General features: G+C 45.0%; 1 protein-coding gene across 6 annotated transcripts in view; it reads right to left on the bottom strand.

The window, feature by feature from the left end:
- Positions 1–22,188, bottom strand: part of SLC8A3 (solute carrier family 8 member A3) — a 149,085-nt gene that overhangs the window by 104,090 nt on the left and 22,807 nt on the right. The window contains exon 1 of one of the 6 annotated variants that reach the window (XM_019641349.1): positions 11,940–12,062. The exons of the other annotated variants lie outside the window; for them this stretch is intronic. The gene's annotated coding sequence lies outside the window, so the exon portion shown is untranslated. Of the gene's footprint in view, positions 1–11,939; positions 12,063–22,188 lie in introns of those variants that run through there. 6 annotated transcript variants of the gene reach the window in all.

Raw genomic sequence — 22,188 nt, 5'->3', positions numbered from 1 at the left:
GGACCCACGGAGCCCGCTAGGTGAGGAGGAAGTATAGTGTAATGTCCTAATGTCCCTCCCCTAGCTCCAGTTACCCCTGGTCTCAGAGGGTATGAAGGAGGAATCCAGAGGCTCCTGTAGCTCCACAAAGGTAGAGGATAGGGAGGACCTGCGAGGGTACCCAGGCAGCTGCTGGGTCATTCAAGGTGATGTCCCCACAGAGGGTTAGGGAAAGGGGCCCGGCCTACGGGAAGTATAGTTGCCCCTCCCTTAGAGGGTCCATAGTGACTGTAGGGCTATGTCAGTAAGGGGTGGAAGCCAGAGTGAGTGGCAACTCCAGACATTTCTCCTATCCCCCTTCCCTGACCCCAGACATCAGAGGAGCTGGAGCCTAGAAGGGGGCCACGGTGGTGACCACACATCCCCAGTGTGACTCTAAGGACCAGGTTGTGTGGAGGAATCACGCCATGCGTCACACCTGAAGTCCCCCTTGAGTCATGGACCTGACTAACACTGGAGGAGGGAACTCAAATCATATGAGATTTGAGATTAGTGCTATAAACTAGAGGGACAGAATCATTTTAACAACAGGAGTTTCCAGGAAATCATGGATTCTGTCCAAGATGTCATTAAAGCATGAGCTTAAGGTACATGTCCCAGAGAGGGAGGGCAATTCAACATAAAGCTTTTGGAGACAATGAATGGAAAACAGTAAAGCTGTCCCATATACTTTCTGATCTCAGACTGCCTAAGGAACTAGTTACATATAAATTATGTCACTGCATATTTATGGCAACTATATAAGATGCAACATACAATCCTCATTGAACAGACAAGGAAACTGAGGGCTATGGAGGTAAAATAACTTGCCAAAAGCCACACTGGAGTAGGTATCAGTGCCTCCCCATTTCTCCCTGTGGATGGAGCTCCAGGTGTGTTCACAGGCAGATCCTATGGGGGATTTACAGCATGGATTAGGGGCAAGGCAGCAATTGATTTGTGTTATGGGATTCTGGGCAAATGACTTCATGAGTATGAGCCTCACTTTCCTCCTCTATAATATGAGCATAGTACCTACCATCAAGTATTGTGAGGATATGATAACACTTTCACATAGGGCCTGGCAGGTTAATGCAGGTGTACATTAATTACGAATTCTTTCAGCCCTTTTCTTGAAAGCCTCACTTAAGGTGCATCCTTCTCCTTTATCTCCTAGAGACATCATCAGTAAAATCTTCTAGCTGAATGCTTTACCTGCAGCACTGGGCACTTCCCAAAAACTGCTTCGCATATGTTTAGTTTCCTTTCCACCTGATCACATCATCTCCTCTTAATTAGACCCCAAGCTATTTAAGGATGGGGCCAAAGTCATACTCCTCAATATGCTCTAAAGCATCTAGCTACACACACCGGAGGGGCCTGGTTAAATCCATTCCTCTGCTGAGATATTTGTCTATGAAACAGCTAGGAAAAACTGAACCCTGTGGAGGAGAAGAGGATGGTGATAATAATACTGATCATAACAACTAATTTGTTGAGCACTTACTCTATGTCAGGCATGGTACTAGGTGCTTTAAATGCATTCTCTCACGGACTTCTTCCATCCACCCTGGCAAAACAAAAGTTTTAGTTTGTTGCTGGGTTAGTTGGAGGACGTCCACACTTATCAAGAGCTTACCATATGAACAGAATGTTCAAAGTGTATTCAGTGTGCATTATCCCATTTAGGCTTCACTGCAAATCTATATGGCAGATACTACTATGCCCATTTTATAGGTAGAAAAATAGAGGCATGGATAGGTTAAATAGATTGCTGAAGGTCAAGTACCTAGAAAATGAAAGCTCTAAGATTCAGGACCTTGCAAATGTATCTCTTCTCTTAACTCCCGTGTTCTAGAGCTGAGGGGTTAGGTGATGTGGTAAAGTGGGTGTGGCTAATAAATAAGAGTTTGGAGGTTGGAGCTCCCTGACTCTAGGGCTCCGTCAGGTCCACTGTCTGGTAACAGAAACAGGACTCCAATGCAGCAGTTCATAAATGTAATATTTGTTTGCTTCAATCATTGGACCTCTTCTGTAGGACAAAAGAGCTCATGGGGGCCTCTTTAAACCCTTGTACTTGTCAACAGGACAAGCTTTTCTCCTTAGTGGGAAAATTGGTTGAGGCTTTGAATGAGACACCAAGGACATATGCCCTAGTTTCAATTGATCATAAACCAATTAATGTATGCCACCTGAACTCAAATGCTATAATTTTAGGAACATTACTATCCCAGAATGCCATCCCTGACACCCTCCTCCCACACCCCCAGGGACTCAGTACCTTTCTTAGACCTGCTCTCTCTTTGTCCCTGGCTGACCTCACAGTGCGATTTTCTTTCACCTTGTAATCTGTTCTTCTCTCCGAAAAGGGTGCCCAACCAGCTGCTACTCCTGGGATGTGTAGCTCCTTCCCAATGGCCTCCCTGTCACCAATGACAACAGCCCCTGTCACAGAACCCAGCTCCATGGAGCCCAGCCAGCACCTAATGACCAATGCAGCTCCACATAAGTCCAAATAGAGAAATCATTTACTGCTTATTCCTGAGTTGGGCTGACTCAGAAACCCCACGAGAGAAGCAGGTCTGATGTGTAGGGTGACCTTTCAAATGATTCACATTACGGCAATGAACAGACAGGCTTCCACTCCGTCCAAGACAATCAACCCTGGGCTTTCTTGGGAGATGCTATATCCCATTCTTGCAGAGCCCAGAAAGGAGCTAGAAACCTTCAAAAACTCAGACTGATCCCACAGGACACCTGCTACACAAGGCCACTCTACTAAGACCAGAAGACATAGCAGCCCTACCTAATACACAGAAACAAACACAGGGAGGCAGCCAAAATGAGGAGACAAAGAAACATGTCCCAAATGAAAGAACAAAACAAAGCTCCAGAGAAAGAACTAAAAAATGGAGACAAGCAATCTACCAGATGCAGAGCTCAAAACACTGGTTACAAAGATGCTCAAGGACCTCAGGGAGAACTTCAACAAAGAGATAGGAAACATAAAAATGGAAACAAATATTTATTGAGCTTCTACCATGGACCAGGTGTTATGCGGGGTGCTGGGGGTGCGAGGGCGGGGGGGGCGGGGGGCTGGCGAAGAAGAATTGCTGCCTTCAATGACCTTATCTTCTAGAGGAGGGTGGAGTTAGAAACCAAGTATAGAATTACAAACTATAGTAAGAGCTACAGAGGAGAGGGGAGCAAACCACAAAGAGATCTGATCTGGTCGGCAGGTCAGAGGAGGCTTTCCTGAGAAAGTCATGACTGAGCTGAGGAGACACAGACTATGTGAGGGGCTGGGGGAATGGGAGCGATGTCTCTGCAGAGAGGAAAGCGTAGCAAGGATTATGCGGCGGCCACCTCCGGGTCTAGGATAACAGGGTCCAGGATAACAGCACGTCTCTTACATGAAGACCCACTGTGTGTCCTGGAGAAACAGCAGAGGGATTTTGGGATTCAAGGTTGGGCTCTGGGTGCTTCAAAATTAACTCTCCTAAGACTCACTTCAGGTCAAAAGACACACACAGACTAAAAGTAAAGTGATGGGGAAAAGATATTTCATGAAAATGGAAATGGAAAAATAAAGGCTGTGGCAGTAATTATATCAGACAAAATAGACTTTAAAACAAAGGCTATAACAAGTGACAAAGAAGGACCCAGTAATCTCACTTCTGGGTACTTATCTGAAGAAACCTAAAACACTACTTCGAGAGAACTTGTGTATCCATATGATCACTGCAGGATTGTTTACAATGGCCAAGATGTGGAGGCAGCCTGGGGTGTCCATCGATGGAAAAATGGATAAGGAGGAGGTAGTGCATACATACAATGCACTATTGCTCAGCCATGGAAGGAAATGGGTTCTCTCCATCTGCGGCAGCATGGATGGAACTGGGGGGTATTGTGCTGAGTGAAGTATGGCAGACAGGGAAAGACAGATGCAATGGGATTTTGCTTATATGTGGAATCAAAAGGACAAAACAAACAAACAAACAAAACACCCCAAAACTTCAGACTGACTGTGATCATTCCGATTCATGAGAAAGTAGGGAGGGTTGATGAGGGCAGAGAAGCAGGTGATCATCAGTTTATCTGAAAGATTCTTCACTTGACCATAGGACTCCCTGAAATATGATTTCACTTCCACACAAGTACTCATGAATTTGCGTAAAATGAGGCATTCAGGTAATTCTTTGCTCGAGTTAGTACACAGCTGAATTCTTGGACCCAAGTAACCTTGCATACGCTGGTTGATTTCTCTCAAAGACAAACACAGGAATGACTTTGGATTTTCTCTTGGGAATCACATTTAAATCCAGTATTGCCTTCTGATGATTGGACTGGATAGAAATCTATTCCTTTATGAATGGAACCTACGCTTCAGGAGACCCAACTCAAAAGCACTTATCTGAATATTAATATTTTGGTGGAGGGTCCTTTTGTTCTTTTTCTCATTTGACTTTTTTCCCCATCAAGTCTGGAGGGCATTGACTTATATTAAACATAATCTAGATTCTTCTACTCCCTTATAAAAGAAAAAAATCACAGTTCTAGAATTTTTGTTCAATGGATGCAAAGTTAACTCATTGACTTTTTTCACCAAAAAGTTTCAGTGTAGGAGCTGTACTCATTTCACTATTTCCCCATTGAGCCCAGATATGAGTGACATTCGAGTGCTTCCTGAGCTCCGCTCTGCCCCCGGCCTCCTCCAGGTAACCCTTCCCTCTGCAGCTCACACATCCCCCAAAGGAGAGCTGCTGGGGACAGGGTTTTACTTCTCAACAGTGGTCACAGATTTTTGACTTGCCGGCGTAAAGTTCTTCACATCTGGCGGTCTCCTCTGGTTGAAAACATTAAGTGCTGAGGGCAGCCCATGGGACCTGTGTAAGTACTGACTTATTTGTGAGCTGGGAATTATTCCATGTAAACATTACAATAATCCTATGAGGAGGCACTACCATTGTCCCCGTTTTACGAATTAAGGATTTGTGAAGTCTAGGTAGTTTAACTTGCCCAGGGCCACTAAGTGGTGGCATGAAGTCTCACACCCAGGTGTGCTCGGACCAGGGCCTTGGCACAGGGCTCCCTCCATTGGCTACTGCCAAAAGCCTGCCCACTCGTGAAGAGATGGGCCTGGAAGCAGCTCTGGAGTGCAGATATCCTAGAGCAGTCGTTCTCAGTCCTAGCGTGTATTAGCATTGCCTGGGATGCTTTTAAAATATACTGGTGCCCAGGCCCCACCTCAGCCCAATGAAATCAGAATACCTGGAGGCGGGACCCAGGCATCAATATTCTTTTAAGCTCCCTGGGTAATTCTAAGGAGAAGCCAGGCTGAGGACCACTCACCCACAGGAAAACACTGAACTCGTGCGTAGGAGAGTATTTGGATTCAAGGTCCCAGAGCTGACGTGCGTTGTAGCAGCAACAATAACTTGCTGGTTGTGCTGCTGCTGTTCTAGAATCCCACAGCTGCCTCTGCCTTCCAGAGAACCGGTAGCTCTATCCCGTCCTATCTGGACTCTACAGTGTAACATGGCGGCTAGCTGTGTACACATCTCACAGCACCCAGTTGCTTAGGTATCCTCTGTGAATTCTTCCCCTGCACCCATGCCCCTCTCACTGTCCCTCCTCCACTATTAGTCATTCCCTCTTGTGAGTTCCCACACCGCCATGACCATCCACCTCGTACTTATCTCATCGTATTGTCACCATCTGCTTATACGTCTGTCTCCCCCACTGGGCTGTGAGCTGCACAGGGACTGGGGCAGTGCCTGAATCGTCCCTGTAATCCCCATGCGCCATGGAGCACTTAGCACAGAGGATGGGCTCAAACAATGTTGGTTGAACGACCTGAAAAGCTGGATTCCGATATCAGCATCTTTAGCAAGATCTTTCTCATTCTGTTGCCACTGCCCCTCCTTCCCTTCACTTCCATTTGACACAAAGACTTTATAGGAAGCGAAAAACAAAAGTAATTCACCCTTCAAGACACCTATCTCCAAAAACAAAGTCTCTTGGATTGTCCCCAGCTTGTAATGATCTTTTGTAGTTAATTTTTATAGTCATTCCAGTCTACATAATTCAGTTGTCAATTGTATTGTTACTATCTTCAATTGTTGTTTTTGTAATGCACATAGGTTTTACCTTCCTAACAAGACTGCAAACTCCATGAATTTAGGGACTACCTCTAAGATGGCAGATCACTTTGTTGGCTCTCTTATTTGAGATCTCCTGACAAACTGAAAGCTCTTTGAGGCCTGGCACTCCCTGACATTGCCCTCCATATGGCAGACCAGGCGCAGTGCTGGCACAGGTTAGGAGCTCAGCAGGACTTGGTTAAATGAAGACATCTTGTAACCCCTCTTAGCCTAGTGCCCTGACCTTACGAGGCACTCACTAATCATATTTGCTGACTGGGTATGAAATGAAAAAGCAGAACTCTTATTATAAGAATGGTTCATGCGACACACAGAAATTCTCAGATTAAACCTTATGTCAGTTTCTTTTTTCGCTTTTTGTAAATGCTTATTTGGCTCCAAAATTGAAATAGAAGTATCAGGGAAGAATCCCTAATCCACTTCCAAATCCCTTTGATATCAATTTTATACAAAGCCACTAAACCTTCAGTTCAAATCACTCTCTAGTTCCTGTATCTCCTTTATTAAATTCAACAAGTCATTGCAGAGAAAAGGCAGTGGAGCCAGCTGGGTTGGTTGGTGCCGGCACACCCACATGTGCACCTATGTATGACTTCTAAGTACGGAAGCAGGTCTGCTATTTAATTCCTTAGTGAAGGAAATAGATTCCCCAGCCCCCTCGGGGGCGATGCCGCTCTGCTGTACCAGCTATAACACACATGGCTCTGCTCTGTTTTGCTGACTAATGATACAGTAGGGTCCCCCACAGATGGCAGCCTTGGTACCCAAAGCCAGCCACGTTGCCAAACAGATCATTGTTTTCTGTTTTCCTTTGGTGCAGTAAAAGTGTGCAGGGCGGAGGGAGACAAATGAAACGAAAGCGCTCACCTGCCCCAGAAGATCATTCCCCCACCCTGTTGCCCAACACCAAATCCCCAGCCCCATCTTTGGCTTCACAGCTGCTGCTGCCCAGCACACACAGTTGTTGCTACTGAGCTCTAATGAGCTACAGTTAGCAGGGTAGGAAAAAGGGAAGGGCTCCAATGTCACTAATGAGGAAGAGTGAAGACAGGCGCTCAGCAAAGCTGGTTTTAAAGCAGATGAGTATAAAGGAGGCAGAGCCAAATGACAGCGTATCCCAACGTCAAAATTAGAGGCTATGTATAAGGTGTCCTCCAGAACGCTACAAATGTGTCTCAGAGCCACCACCAGCCAGGGCTGGTTGCAATCCTTCACCTCAGGCAGAAGAAAGAGAGAAAAAGGTGGACCCACGCCCAGCTCCAGCCACTTGGGCATCACCCCTTCAGCATTCTTCAAAATGGAATGGCTACTGTGGATGTCTCCCCACTACAGGCAGAAGAAGATCTGTAACACCCACAATACCATGGCCCGGAAGTTCACGCCAAACTACCTTTGGCAAGATTACCTGCATCTGCAAGGAGGCCGGGGTGGGGACTGAATTTTTGTCTTCAAAAGGATCCTCCAGCACATTTTGCTTCTTGGTACAGAGCAGTCAACAAATGGGTGGGTTGGTCTGTTTGTTTTTATCAGTAGTGCTTCCATTTCCCTCTTTTAAGGTGCCTTAGAAGAGCTGTGAAGTTTATTGAAGGGGTGAATGTTCTCTAAAGAGGCCCAGCAAAGAGAAAGAGAGAAGGGCTCTGATTTCTGATCCTTCGCTAGCTCCTCAATATGGCCATTGAAAAAAACACTAGAAAAAGATTTGAGGAAAGCAATAACCTACCTGTTTTATATATATGCACACATATATGTTTATAAAATTTGGGTCACCTGACCATACATTCCCAGACGAGGTTGACAGGTGATGCTCTGCCTTCTTGTTTCATCTCATACTATAAACAAGTGCCTATTGCAGTCTACTTCGTGCCCTGTTTTCCACATGTTGGTGGTTTTTCTGTTGGTGGTGGTGATTTTGCTGTTTAAAATGGCCCCCAAGCACAGTGCTGAAGTGCTGTCCAGTGTTCCTAGGAGCAAGAAGGCTGTGAGGAGTCTTACACAGAAAATATGCATGTTAGATAAGCTTTGTTCAGGCATGATCTATAGTACTGTTGCCGTGAGTTTAATGTTAATTAGTCCACAGTATATATTAAGTAAGGTGTCTTTAAACAGAAACACACTTAAAACAAGGTTTCATCAGTTGGTGAAATGTTGTGACCAGAGGCTCACAGAAACCTAATTCTGGAATCCCCCATCCCCCCGCCCCACCCCCTGCCCAGGCAATTTTTCAGTATTCACTCAGTGTTTTCAGTGACTTTACGGAACATAACTATTGCAAATAATGAGAACTGACTAAACTTTTTGGCATAATTTTGACTACTTGGAATGGTTGTCTATGGTGTTTCAAATCGCAGACACTGCAGGGTAGATGAACAACGAAAGGAAGGGTGGGCAGGAAATTACAGTATTAGACAGTATAAAGGAGAAAGACATAGCTTAGGAGGGGGGTGGCCCTGTGTTGGAGCCCTGACTCTGCCACTCCTTAGCTGTGTGTATGTTTTCGAGGGCTGCATAACTAATTACCACAAACAACACTGATTATCTCTCAGTTTCCATGAATCAAAAGTTTAGGCACAACTTAGCGTTGGTCAAGGTGTCAGTGGAGACTACTGTCTTCTCTGAGGCTCGGGGTCCTTTCCCAAATGCCAGTGGTTGTTGGCAGAATTAATTTCCTTGCCACTGCAGAACCCGTGGCTTGCTTCTTCAAGGCCAGCAGAAGAGAGACGCTCACCTCTTTTAAAGGGCTCACTTGATCAGGTCAGGCTCACCCAGGATAATTTCCATTAAAGTCAAGGCTTAAAACTCAACTGATTAGGGACCCGAATTATACCTGCAAAATCCCTCCACCTTTGCCTTGTACCTAATTGTGGCATATGACCATCACCACATTCACATTAGATGTCAGAAAACTGCCTTGCTTACTTAAGATGATGGCAAGGATGAGTCATCTCCAAGTACAAAGATTAACAACCACAAAAAAAAAGGTATGAGGCCCCAGTTGGCAAAACTAGAATAAGGCTGGAAAATATTTAATTCTTTGGTCCCTGAACTTTCTCTTCTGGGAAGCACAGGGGAAGGGACAGCCACTTGGATGGCACAATAGGAGTGTTGCTTATCTTACTCCAGGTCACTTGACCATCAAGAACAGCCTTCTTCGTCTAGAGGACAGGCTGTGGTTTGCATCACATGAGCCCACAGATGGAACTCCACTCTGAAACAGCAACTGTTCTGTTTCAGCTTCCTGATCAGCGACAGGCTCTGGATGGATGGTGCAGCCTGGGGCCTGGGAGGCGGGTCGAGTGAGAGAGGCCTCGACACTGCCTACATGCTGCTCAGAGACAGCCCAAGAGCCCTCGGGATCCTGTACTGTGATTATTAGAGTCATCCCAGCCCCAGAGCCCCACTGGCAAGCGATTTCACATGTAATTATCCTCAAGACAAAGCCTTTACCCATCCTCCTCCCAGCCCTTCTGCCTCCCTCTCCTTTGATTCTCCTTCTCTCTCCACATTACTTCTTTCTTTCCCTTCATCTCCCAAACAAGTCCAATAAAGTCCACATCAGGATGCAGGGGAATCAACCTCAAGGTCACCTTCTACCCTGGCCCGGGGCTGCTTTCTCCTTGGAGAGCTAGCTACCTGTCATGTTCCATGACATCGTCAAAGAAAGCTGGAATAATATTTCCCTCCACCTTCCCCCAGACAAGACTATTTGACTTTCTATCTTTAGATCGGTGTCTCTTCCTAAAAGCTTGCCTTGGGCTCAGGGAGGGAATATAATTACTAATGGGGGAAACTGAGTAAAATGCTGGACCTCATAGGTCAGTGTGGCTGTAACATGGCCAAGATTCTATTAACTAATAACCTAGCACATAATACCCTTGATGAGTAATTTAGACTCAGCACTACATAAAATGTTTTAAATCGTTACAATAGCCCTATGAGGTAGGTACTATTGTTATCCACGTGATATAGATGAGTGAAGTGAAAAGTTAGGTAACCTTTCCTAGATCACATCACCAATCAGTAAGCAAGCTGGGACTCCAACCTGGTCTGTGCGACACCTGGTCCATGCATTTAATCACCCTGCTCTATTTACCTGGCTGTGTGTGTATGGGCTTTTACCCACACTGTTGCTCTGGGCTTTTACCCACACTGTTGCTCTCACACTTTGGTTACTGGCGATTTTATTGTGCGAATGATAAAGCAAAATTTTGTCTTCCAGCTCCCCAACACTCACTCAGTGACACCTACTCACCTATCAGTGCGGCTTCCTTTCATCACAAACAACCACGGCATTTTCAATCATTCCCTGGCCAGCAGCTTTGCAAAGGGAAGCAGGTAAACATACCTGCGTATCAGGACAAACAGGTAACACACCTGCATCTCAGGACCAGCTGTCAGGCAGCAGGGAACTCCAAAGGGAGAGAGGATCTAGAGAATGGGGCCCTCTCTTACCTCCCCAGTCACAAGATGAAAGACTCTTAACTACACAGTAGGGCATTGTTGTCAAGGGCCCAGGGTTGAGCCACTGAAAGGGTGGAAAAGAGAAATGGGCCTGTGGTTGATAGAGCATCAGCTGGAGCCCCTGGGCAGTTGTTTAAGAATTATCAATGGACCAGGATGAAGGACATTGGAAGAAGCCATTATAATACCTGTAATAATGTAACTAAACTGATTTGGGTATGTGGCTTAGAGAAAGTGTCCATTTTATTTTCTTGGACCCTCGTCTAACTTGCAAACAGAAATGGAAAGGTTTACAATCACAGAGCTGTTAAATGAGCTCTGGCTTTCTCCTGCCTGGGGAGGGGTGAATCAGCGTCCTGAGGAAAGTTAACCCCAGAGGCAGTGCCCTTCTCTCTGCCAGTCCTTTGACGGTCAGTATGAGGTCCCTCACTCACTGAAGTCTAGAGTAGGCATTATGCAGAGCTTGGGTATTAGTTTCCTGTAGCTGCTGAAACAAATTATCACCAATTTGGTGGCTGAAAGCAACAGAAATTGATCCTTTCATAGGTCTGGAATCTGAAGTCTGAAATCAAGGTGTCAGCCGAGTTGATGCCTTCCTTACAAGTTCTGAGGGTGAATCTAGTCTATGCTTCTCCCGCAGCTTCTGGTGTGTGCCAGAAATCCCTGGTGTCCCTTAGCTCGTAGCTCATCACTCTGCATCTTCATCTCTGTTGTCACATGGCCTTCTCATAAGGATGCCAGACATAGGATCTAATTGAGCACAACCTCATCATGACTAATTACATCTGCAAAGACTCGATTTCCAAATCAAGTCCCATTCTGAGGTTCTGGGTGCACATGCATTTGGCAGGGGGCCTCTATTCAACCCAGTACAGATTGTCAATTGCTTTTTCGGTAGATTCCACATAATGGCAAATAAAGGATCTGGGTTCCTCAAGACGAGGGCTGAAGGAAACCTTGACGCAGGCAGGGAGGCAGAGGGGAGACTGAGGCACTGCCCCTGCATCTAAAATATTTCACAGAAATTAAGCCCCAAGGAGTCAAGAAAGTCATGCAGACAACTAAGGCAACTTCCTCCTTAGCTCAAAACAGAGCAGTCAGCCTTCCCCCAAAGTGCAACATTTCAATTAATGCAGGTAAAACGCCAGGTAACTTAATCTATCTTACACCCCTTCCCTGCAAGCTAACACGGAAAACAGGCAAATGCCTTCAGTCCCCTTTCATCTTCCTTCTACAAACCCCAGGGAGGCCAGGAGACACCCATGAGATGAGAATGGAGCTCGCTCAGCTCCCACTCACCCGCTTCAGAATAATCCCGGGCAGGGGGGGCTCGTGGCAAAGAGCAGAGCAGCACCAAGTGAACCCTCGCGGTCCGCTGAGGCGGCTCTTTCTGCTGGTGGGGCCTCCTTTCCGAGGCCTTCGGGGAAGCGCTGTGCAGAACTGCATCCAATCTGGGCTAAGCAGATTAGCTCCCTCCCAGAGAAAGGTTCTGGGCAGCTGAGCAGGGCACAGTGGCAGGGGGCTGTCATTACAAGGCCCAGATACGACATAATTACATGCTCCCTGGAGGGAGCTCCTAATTGAATTACAGGGTGTCTCCTGAGCATCAAAGGAAGCCGGTGCTCAGAGGTGGCCGAGCAGCCCAGGAACAGAGCCTCTGAGGAGCTGGCTCAGGCCCCGGCTCAGGCTGTGGAGGAGCTCAGGACACCTGAGTCCACAGGGCTTCACGGATCTCCCGAAATGGGGAGAGGAGAGGAGGAAGGCATGGAAAGTGGGGGACGGTGGGGACTCCCGGTCCGCATGCCTGAGGGGTGTGTTCCAGTCCCACACGCCCCTGGGCTTGCTGGTACAGAGCCAGAGGACATGCCAGGAATTCACTCCATTCATTCACTTATTCACTCATTCAACAGACATTTTTTGTGTCCCTACGATGTGTGAGGCACTCTGATAGACACCAGGAAGAACCAGGCGCCGCTCTGGCGTGAAGACATGGCCTGCCTGGGGACCATTTACTCCTAAGGCCAACTTCTACATGTAGCTGGGTGTGCGCTACAAGCCGAAGCCAGTTAGCCATTTTTCTTAACAAGTTCTTCTGAGTTGACTGGAGGAGGGGGTGTGCAAGTCACTTTTAATCACTCCAAACTGAATACCAACAAAAGGCAGGGGACAGTGCCTCTATGTGGCCCAAGCCCTTGGAGGTCCCCTCTACTATAGCAACTCTCATACACATTCCAGACTGGGAACTCCCTGAAGACAAGGACAGTACCTTTTCTCACTGTACTCAGCCCCCAGTATGAGCTCAAAAAACACCTGCTAACTGTATCCTGAGCGACTACCAGCTGCCTCCCCGTCTCTGCTCTCCTGTTGCTTCAACCTCATTGATTGGGAGGGGTCTCATAAGCTCTCCAGGGGCTGCAGTGAGATCCACCTGCTCTCTCATCATCATCCCCTCTAACCCTCGATCCTAGATGCCCTCAGATACCATGTGCACAAGCATCAAAGGAGGCTCCCTGCATCCGAACATGTGCCCCTGAGCCAGCCTTGCCCTGTTCCCCAGGCAGCAGGCCAAAGTGTCATCTGTTGGGAGTTCCTGATGGTGAAGTGACACAAACAAGAATCCTCTGTGCACCGGCTTGGGCAAGGGTGGGTCTGAGCCAGGAGTCAAGGGTGATGAATCCAGATTTCTGAGCAGGGCAGGAGTTAAGGAGTTTTTCTGGCCCTTGCCAAACTCTCTGGGCCCAGTGCCCCCTGAATTAAACAGAGAGAAGCCAACTCTTGCTGTTAAGGAAGAGATGTGGAATGTTCTCTTAGCTTCTTCCATGTGAAAAGAAGAAAACCTGCTGTTTTTAGCTTCATGATCTTATTGTGATGCTGAAATATGTAACACAGTAGAAAGAATTTGTGATTTAGAAGCAAAAGATCTAGGTTTTGATACATACTCTTAAAAGCGCTCTGGTCTAGGGTAAATTACTTAATATTTCATAGACTCTGTTACCTAATCTCAAGAAAGTAGTAATATTAGCCCTAAAGATATGACAATATTCTTATACTTTTTTATATTTTCATATAAATATTAGAAGTTTTATTATGTAAGAAAAATAACAATCTTTCCCCAAGGTCTGAACAATGGTGAAGCCCAGGTAACCAACACTGTGCCCTATATTCGCTTATATTCTCTAGAATATCCTGGTCTCCCCATGGGGTCACTGTCATCAAAACAACTTTAAACAACAAGTGCTTAGTATTTTCAAAGCATATTACATCAGTTAGTTTCTTTGAAAGGTGGCACTTGGCTATGTCCCTCCTGCTTTTTCCCCAAACTCCAAAAGAAAAAGTGTATATTCTTTTAACAGTCCACACAGGTTAATTAAACTGTAATTTCTCTCTGCTTTGGCTAGAATTAGATTAACTCCCTGTAGTAACACTAGTTATCTTTTGCTATATTTTATAAGGAAAAAAAAGGAAATCTAATTAATTTTCTGTTAGTAATCTTCTAAAACGTGGGTTTCATGAGGAGGGGCAGACAACTAAAATGGCCTGTGGTAGGGATCTGTTTGGGAACCACTGGTCAACTTAATGAAACCCATTAGGTCAACAGGGGTTCTGGAAGATTCTGGTCTAATAAGGAAATTATCTGCTTCACATGTCCGAATGGGAATTTATGTCCTTGTGGATTCATCCAGGGAATAGAAGAAGGTTCTGTGTTGGAGAGGTAACAGCAACTTCATGTTCATGCACCCTAGTGAAATGGAGACTTGTCGTTTCTTTATCCCATGAAGTTCTTTCCATTTCTCATCCCTAAACTAGCGTTGACAGATAATTGGCCTTTCTTTCTGCACATCCACAGTTGAGCCCAGATACAGCTTCAACAATCCTTTCCAAGATGGCCCCCTGGACAACCACTACTAACTGACTGGAGCTGACACAAAAGGAGTCCTATTTTACACCCCAGGCCTGTTCTCTGGGAAGCGGACACCTGACAGAGTCACACATTGTGCCACCTGGAGATGAGAATGCTCTGGCTTCCGAGGAGTTCCTGGAAAGGCATCAAGTTACAGCCCCAAAGATAAAGACGGGGTGCCTGCTGGCTCTGGCTCTGTCCAACTGACCAGCTGTCCAGTAGGGGAGGGGCGGGTGGGAAAGGCTGTAAGGCTGTCATTCTATCTCTGGTAAGCATGAGTGGCAGGGAAGCTTTCTGTCTCTGTCTGGAACACGGGCTGCTCTGGAAACCCAAACCCAGGGAGAGGCTTTGAAAGTGACTCAGTACACAAATAGTGCCCCCTGAAAACAACAGCAGATTAACTTCTGACGCTAGCATCCTGGAGAGGACAGAGCAGAAGAGGGTAAAGGGGAGAAATGATCCCGGTAGCCTTGAGATTTGTGTCACAGAGCACCAGCCCCTAGGAACATTTTCTGTTTATCTGGGCAGAGGCCAGCTTAATCTTGGCTGCTGAGTTGGTGGTCAGCTTGATGAATCTAATAAAGCTGGGGGCTCAAGAAGTGGCTAGTTCTTGATATATATATATTTCAGAGATATAGAGGAACAACTGATGGCTGTTAGTTGAGAGGGGGTGGGGATGAGGAAAAAAAAAAAAAACAGAAGTGGCTATTTCTCCTATTCTCCAGCCTACTGCCTCAGAACAGACCACAGTAAAATCAGTGCTTCTCTCTGAGGCACTGTCAACCTTATACACTGTGTCAGTTTTGAGGTGACAGGTGACTATCTCACCTGGGACTTCCTTCTAAGTGACATTGCCCGCTATGTATAGACACAACTGCTGAGGTAAGCTCACCATGGAATCCCCATGGCAAGTTCATTTTTCCACCCCTCCCTCCAGTTATGGCAGGTTAACTGTTGGGTTGGGGGTGGGGAGGAGCTTGACTTGACACAGGGCAACCAACATGCATCTGGCCAGTGGCTATTACAGGGCCAAGTTGGGGGGAAAGGGGGTGGAGGGGACCAATCAGATTCTCTCTCTTGAAAATATGAGCTAGGAAAATAGAAATATCTTTTCAGGTACGAGCTGAAAGCATATATGGAGAATGGAGCCAAGAAATAGGACTGCTGGTCGATGAGGTATCATTGCAAGCTGGAAGCAATTAGGAGGATGGCCACAAAGAGATGTGGAGATGCTAAGAGACAGATACTATGTGGTCCAGGAGGGAGAGCATCAGAAAGAGAAGGTGGTCCCTAGGGCTCGCTCAGCCTCTAATGGTTTCCTGAAACCAGTTCCAGGCTATGCTGGAACCCTACCATTCAACCTTCTTGTCTTAATATACAGTCAGTCAAACACTTTGTGGTGAAGGAGAAAAGAGTACCACAGTTGAGTGGTTTGTTGAGTGGAGGTATCAGTTTCTTGGTATTATTGTGAAGCTATTCTTTCTGTCCAAATGGCACGCTCTCTTATGCATAGCTCGTTTTTGATCACTCAAAGAAATTGTCGATCAGACAGCAGACAGAAGACAATCCAAGTACAGATGCCAACAGTGTGAAGGAAGGGGATACACAGAGACTAGGATAAGAATAAAAGAGGAGCCAGGACTAACAGAAATGTAGAGGAAGGCACTGAGTGTGAGCTGGAGTGGAAACCACAGCACCAGTGTCTGCAGTACCAGCAGCAAATGCAGTAGAGAAAGAAAAGATGCAGCAGAGGATGTTTAGAAGAGACAATAAGTGTAAGAGGAGAGTATACAAACAGCAAGGAAGGTATGAGCAGGAAAATAAAGTGAACACATTTGAAAGTCTTCAGCCAGGGCCATGGTTAGCCCTAGTGGCAGAGTACACCCTACATCACCACAGCTCAGAAAGAGAGGGCCAGGTGGTAGTGGGGTTCACAAAGAGGAGAAAACCAAAAGGTAGACAACTCAAGACCAAGAGCTCTGCAAAAGATGGACTACTAGGGAGAAATGTCTGTGTCATAAATAACTGGTTCTTCATGAGCCCTAAACCACCAAATGGGAAGTGAACTGGGCTCAGGCAGAGACAGGTTAACCAGGCTGTGTCTCTGCATGCTGGCCCATAGCTAGAAAGGGTCAGGATGGGGCCACGTATAGCTGAACTTACATACATGCACATACCTCTTGATGACTCAGTTTTCATAAAAGCTAATTTTTCCATAATGAATAAGTTTCACTTTGAACTTTATCTTGTCCTCTACTTGAGTACTTGGTAGGTGGTAGTGGTGAGACTATAATTCCTATGAATGATAACTATCATGTCAACTGAGAAAGTTTCCTATGTGCTTTCCTTCATGGTCAGTTAGCAAAACTGTCAAAGCACTGATTCCTGTAAAATGCTCTGGACTGTACAGAAGTTAAATGGGGAGGACTTTGCTTTATGTGCAGATCGAGGAGTTGTCTCGCTCTCTAACCAGTGACCCTGTGCCAGGGCTTCCTGTTGAGTTCTCAAAGCACAATTTCGTTTTTCTTTTAAAAAGGAAAACAACACCTTGAAAAAGCTGAAGGCTGAGCTCTGAATTCTACCTTCCTGTGGAGCTGATCAGGCACAGTCAAAGGGCGGAGAAGCGAGGAGCACGTACGCACCACCGAAATGCGTCTGGGAAGTTGATGGCAGGTTGGACAACAAGGAAGAGTCCTCCCCACTCGCCCACCTCACTTTGCCCAAGTGTCCCTTTCCGTCACCCTTGTGACTGAATGAGGAAACTCTGACCTTATGAGCCGGAAGTCGAGACAAAACAAGCAAGGCCGTGGCAGGATCTGCCTCGATATCCCAACTAGCACCTCTCCAAGCAGTGACAGGAGAACCTGCTTTCAGGATAAGACTGTTTCACTTCTGACTGGACAGTCATGTGATCATCTCCAATCACAATGTGCCTTTCTCCTGAAACCATCCTAACATTCTCCCTGGGGGAACCTCCAGCCCTGTAACACTAAGTTTACTGGGGACAAACCAACATGAGAAGACCAAGGGTGGACACACTGGATGCTCTGCCTCCTATGGTCCTGACCAAGTCAGGCAGAGGGGGCATTGCCAGGGGATATTGTACCTCTAGGCCTAAAGCAAGTTAATCAGGAAGGCTCTGGACTTTAGGAGATTTTTGCAGATATGTAAGGTTTGAGGAGACTTGGGTGCTTTATGGATCCTAGAGTTGAAATATGCTCTTCTTTGATACAATCTTTGACAATTTCAGTAATTAAGAAAAAAAGAAAAAATTAATCGGGACATGCGGCCTTTCTGGGCAAAATATCCAAAGCTTCTTGCTAAAAAGGCCACATAGTCTTGAGTCACCCCTTTGGGCCCAGAAGAGGTAGTTGAACAACCTATTTGAAATGTTCTACTGTACCATTTGGTTCCCCCATTCAATTGGCTTTATAGATATAGATCCCCTTCTTCAGAAACTCTGAGCCAAGTACATGGCTCCACTGTGAGTTCCATGAAGCCATGGGCACTAGTGACTGATTGTTTATCTAATGCTGGGGATAGATCTTGTTACTATAAGTCAGGCACTGAAGGCAGAAGAAAAGAGAAAGGGAGGGATGCCAGCTAAGGAAGAATTATCGCCACCTCCACTGACTCCCACCCTCACTAGGCTTGCACCTTGTGACTTTTCTCAGTCACAGCAAGGGCATTTGGAGGCCAATAATCTCCCTTGGTGGCAGGGAAGAGACTATCCTAACACTTTGCTGAGTCAAAGGAAAAAGAAAAGGCCTACTGTGTTTTAGTCAAACTGGAGAATGTGCAAATTGTGCCCTGGAGCACTCCAAATTTTTATAGATTCTGATGGAAAGGTTACTTGCGGGTGAAACTTGACAGAGAAAGCACCCCTGGAAGAGGATGGCCTGCGACATTTTGGGGGAAAAAAATCATTATTTCATGGAACAAGGTCTTATCTGCAGTTTACCAGCACTGCCTGAAAGATGTCCCAGCTATGCTTGTCACCTTTCCTCGGTAAGGGATCATTAAAATAAAGTGGTTTGGTTTTTTTTTAATTTCTACCAGCTCAATATTTTCCTTCCTCAATAGCCTCAAGGTGAACCAAGAGATTAAAAATAGTCCATAATACATTATTATTCTTAGTTATTAGTCACATAATGCTCTTGGATTTACACTTCCAGAGCATCTTCCACTCAAGGATTTCCATTCTATGTTCTTTCCAAAGTTGACATTTTTATGATGGGTAAGCAAAACAAACAAACAAACAAAAAATTTAAAAACCTTCAAACAGGGAGGAGGAGATATTAAATCTGTAGCCTTTAAAAAGCCCTTTCCAACTCCAACTTTCTTTCACATCAACTGTGTGATCTTGGACAAGTCACTTTCCCTCTCTGAATCTCAGGTTCACAATTTGTAAAAATGGGAGGTCAGATACCTCCCAGCTTTAACATTCTAATTTTGTTGGGAAATCTGTGGCACAGCTAATACTCAGTTCTTCTTCAAAGGAGGCCTATGCTATGTAAGTATAATAGATCTTGGCATTTACATAATTGACATCTGTGACTCTGAGTAGTCCTAGAGACCCTGAAGGTCCATGAGCTGCAATAATCTTTTATTTTGCAGAGGCATGCTGTGAGCCTGGGATACAGGAGCCAGTCATGTGTTCGGTGAGATTAATGTGCCGGCAGAACCCACATCTCCATAAGGTTTTGCTATTGTCAGCAGCAGGCTCAAAGGCCATAATTCTCATAATGTGCTGCAGTGGTAGTCACAAAGGTGGGGATTCTTCTAGATCATGAAGATGTCAATAGCATCCCTCTGAAACGTCAAGAGTTTATTGTAACATGGGTTTAAAGTAATCATGTCCCCACCCCCACTTCATCTACTTCACTACCACACCATTAATGAAGTCTACTTTAGAAACTTTAGTGGTGTCACACACAGCAAAGAGCTTTCATTCCTCTTTCATTGAACTTATCTCAACCATACCACTTCTCCCATGTGAGTTGATTTGTCTGTATCTCTGTATCTTCTCCACCAGAGTAGAAGATCCTTGAGAGCTGAGTTGCCAGCTTGTCTTATTTATTTATCTCCAGTATCTAGGAATGTACCTAGCATGTAGCAGACATTTAATGAATGTTTACTGAGTGACTAGCACCTTCATGAGCAAGTACTGTGCTAACAGTGCATTATCTTCACGTTTATATGTAGTGCTTGTCACACTCCAGCAGGATAGATATTATTATTCCTATCATTCCAACAAAATATCTGGGACTCAGATAAGTGAAGTGACTTGCTCAAAGTTACACTGCTGGTGAATGATAAATTCACTGTGTTTGTCAGACTCCAAAGTTCATGTTTCTCCATCCTACCATCTTTGAAGAAGTAAAGCCTAAAACCAAAAAGTGAATTCACAGACCCAGTATTCCTGAGACAGTATATGCCTGGCTTCAACCTCCATAGATTTAGAGGAGTATGGTGAAGACAAAACGGATAATGCTACGAGTCTTGGTAGGCAAATAAAAATACACAAAGAGGGAAGGATTAGAAAGTGGAATTGTTCCAGGCATCACACAACTCTAAGTGCCCTGAAGGTTTCTGTTTCAGTTTCCAGATTTGTACCGCAATTAGCAGGTCTCAGGTAACAGCTGGGTTCTAGCTAAGCTAGAGTTGAATCGGAACTGGAAGTGGTCATTTCAGTTGGAACTGAAAAGCAAGCATTCATGATTCAATTATGCAAGTCATTTGAAATGCCACTTTCCTTCCTGGGTCTCATGGTTTGATCAAGAGCTTTAGAGCCTTTCAACTCTACCTTGGGACCTGCAGTATCAGGAGCTTGTTAGAAATGGCAGAATCTCAAGCCCTCCTTTAGACCTTTTGAAACATAATCTGCAGTTTAGCAAGATCCCTGGGTGGTTCATCAGCACATTAAAATTTGAGAAACATGCCTCTAAAGCTATTCTAAGGTCCTTTCTGGCTCTAACATTTTATGAGTTTAGATTAGGCATCTTCATGGTAACCAAAAAACTAGCATGCTTATTAATTGGGTCACATACAGATCCAAGTGACCTGATCACCTCAACAATATCTTCTGAAGAATATTGCGAATTCATCAATATTATTATTAATGACCTCATTTACTGAGCACATACCATGTACAAGGAGCATCACATGCAATATCTTGAATCACCATAATCTCTCTGCAAGAGAGACATTATTGTCCCCATTTTAGCAATGAGAAAATAATCTCATAAATTAATAGAAGTCCCCCAAACTACATGGTTAAATCAGTAGTAGAGCCAAAATCCTAACCCAAAATATTTAGAGTCCATGGTTTTTCTGCTACATCATACTACCTCTAGTTGTAAAATTACAAATTAAAGTATCAAGTGTAGGAAAGCGATGGGAGGAGAGACTAGCAGGTTTTGGACTCATTTTTCTGCAATGAAGAAGACCAAAAGGGTAGTCCAAGTCAACCAAAGTCTAAAAAATTATACAAAGGGTTAGATGGGAACATAGACTTGTTCACCTAACCCTAGAATACCTGGATCAGAATCTCAGTCATGTGAAGGTTGATATCCATTTAGAACCAGTATCACCCAGAAGTGATCATTCATAAAGCATATTTATACTAAGATATTATTCAAGCTGAAAAACACAAATAGGAAGGTTTAGCACATTCAGAAATCTTAGGTGCACAATTGATTATTAATGGGACTAAGAATTGGGAGCCAAAAACTACCCTACTCTCAAAAACTACCCTTCAGTGCCCTCGGTAGATAGGTACTGAATAGGAGGAACCACATGTCTGTTAAACTATGGTCAATGCTATGGTCTTGATGTCATTTAGTGCCTGACAATAACCTCTTATATATTAACATTGCTGTAAACGTGTATGAAATTTCCCAGAGTGTCTTCCCAGAGAGGGTTTGTCCTTCATTTGTATGGATAAATACTCTCCCCAGAGCACATATAAATGGATAGTATTCTCTAGAAGGCACGGGTTTTTATTTACACTAACAAATTACTATTCTTCACAATAAAATGCCTAAACAGAGCTCTAATAAATCAATTTGTCAATGGCTATTTCACTTCAGGAGACCAATATCCTCTGTTCCATCTTTGGCTAGCGCAAATATGACCTACACTGAGCACCTATGTCTATGGTTCAGAAAATCCTAGAGCTAAGAGAAACTGCAAAAAGATCCAACCCTGCCTCTAGGCAAGGAAAGTATTGTTATTCTCACTTTACAGATGAGACAGTTTAGTTCTGGAGCTAAGACTAAATGACTTGCCCAAAGTCACATTATTAGGAAGAAATTGAGGAAGGACAAGAGCAGAGTCCCCTGAATGACTCACTCAGTTCTGTTGTCATCAGAACCCAACCCAACCCCCTTTGAGCTCCATCCCTAGACTGGACCTGGGAAGAAGCATTTCTGTGACACCTCTCTCTCTTGATTCTATGGACCCCATTTTCCATGATCAACTTCCTTCGCTCTTCTAAAAGGTGTATGGTTTCATTTCCCACTGAAAGTGCTTTTAGTAGGTTCTCATTCCCCTTCCAATATCCCCTTTTGTTCTTCACACCTTCTCATGCTACTGCTTATTGCTCGTGGATATGAGCAGGAATTCAGAGACAAGGTTCCCCTTTCT

The sequence above is a fragment of the Hipposideros armiger genome, unplaced genomic scaffold, assembly GCF_001890085.2.
Source record: "Hipposideros armiger isolate ML-2016 unplaced genomic scaffold, ASM189008v1 scaffold_59, whole genome shotgun sequence".
NCBI classification, from domain to species: Eukaryota; Metazoa; Chordata; class Mammalia; order Chiroptera; family Hipposideridae; genus Hipposideros; species Hipposideros armiger.
Note: the sequence above shows the minus strand (reverse complement) of the source record. Positions and strands in the feature narration are given on the sequence as shown.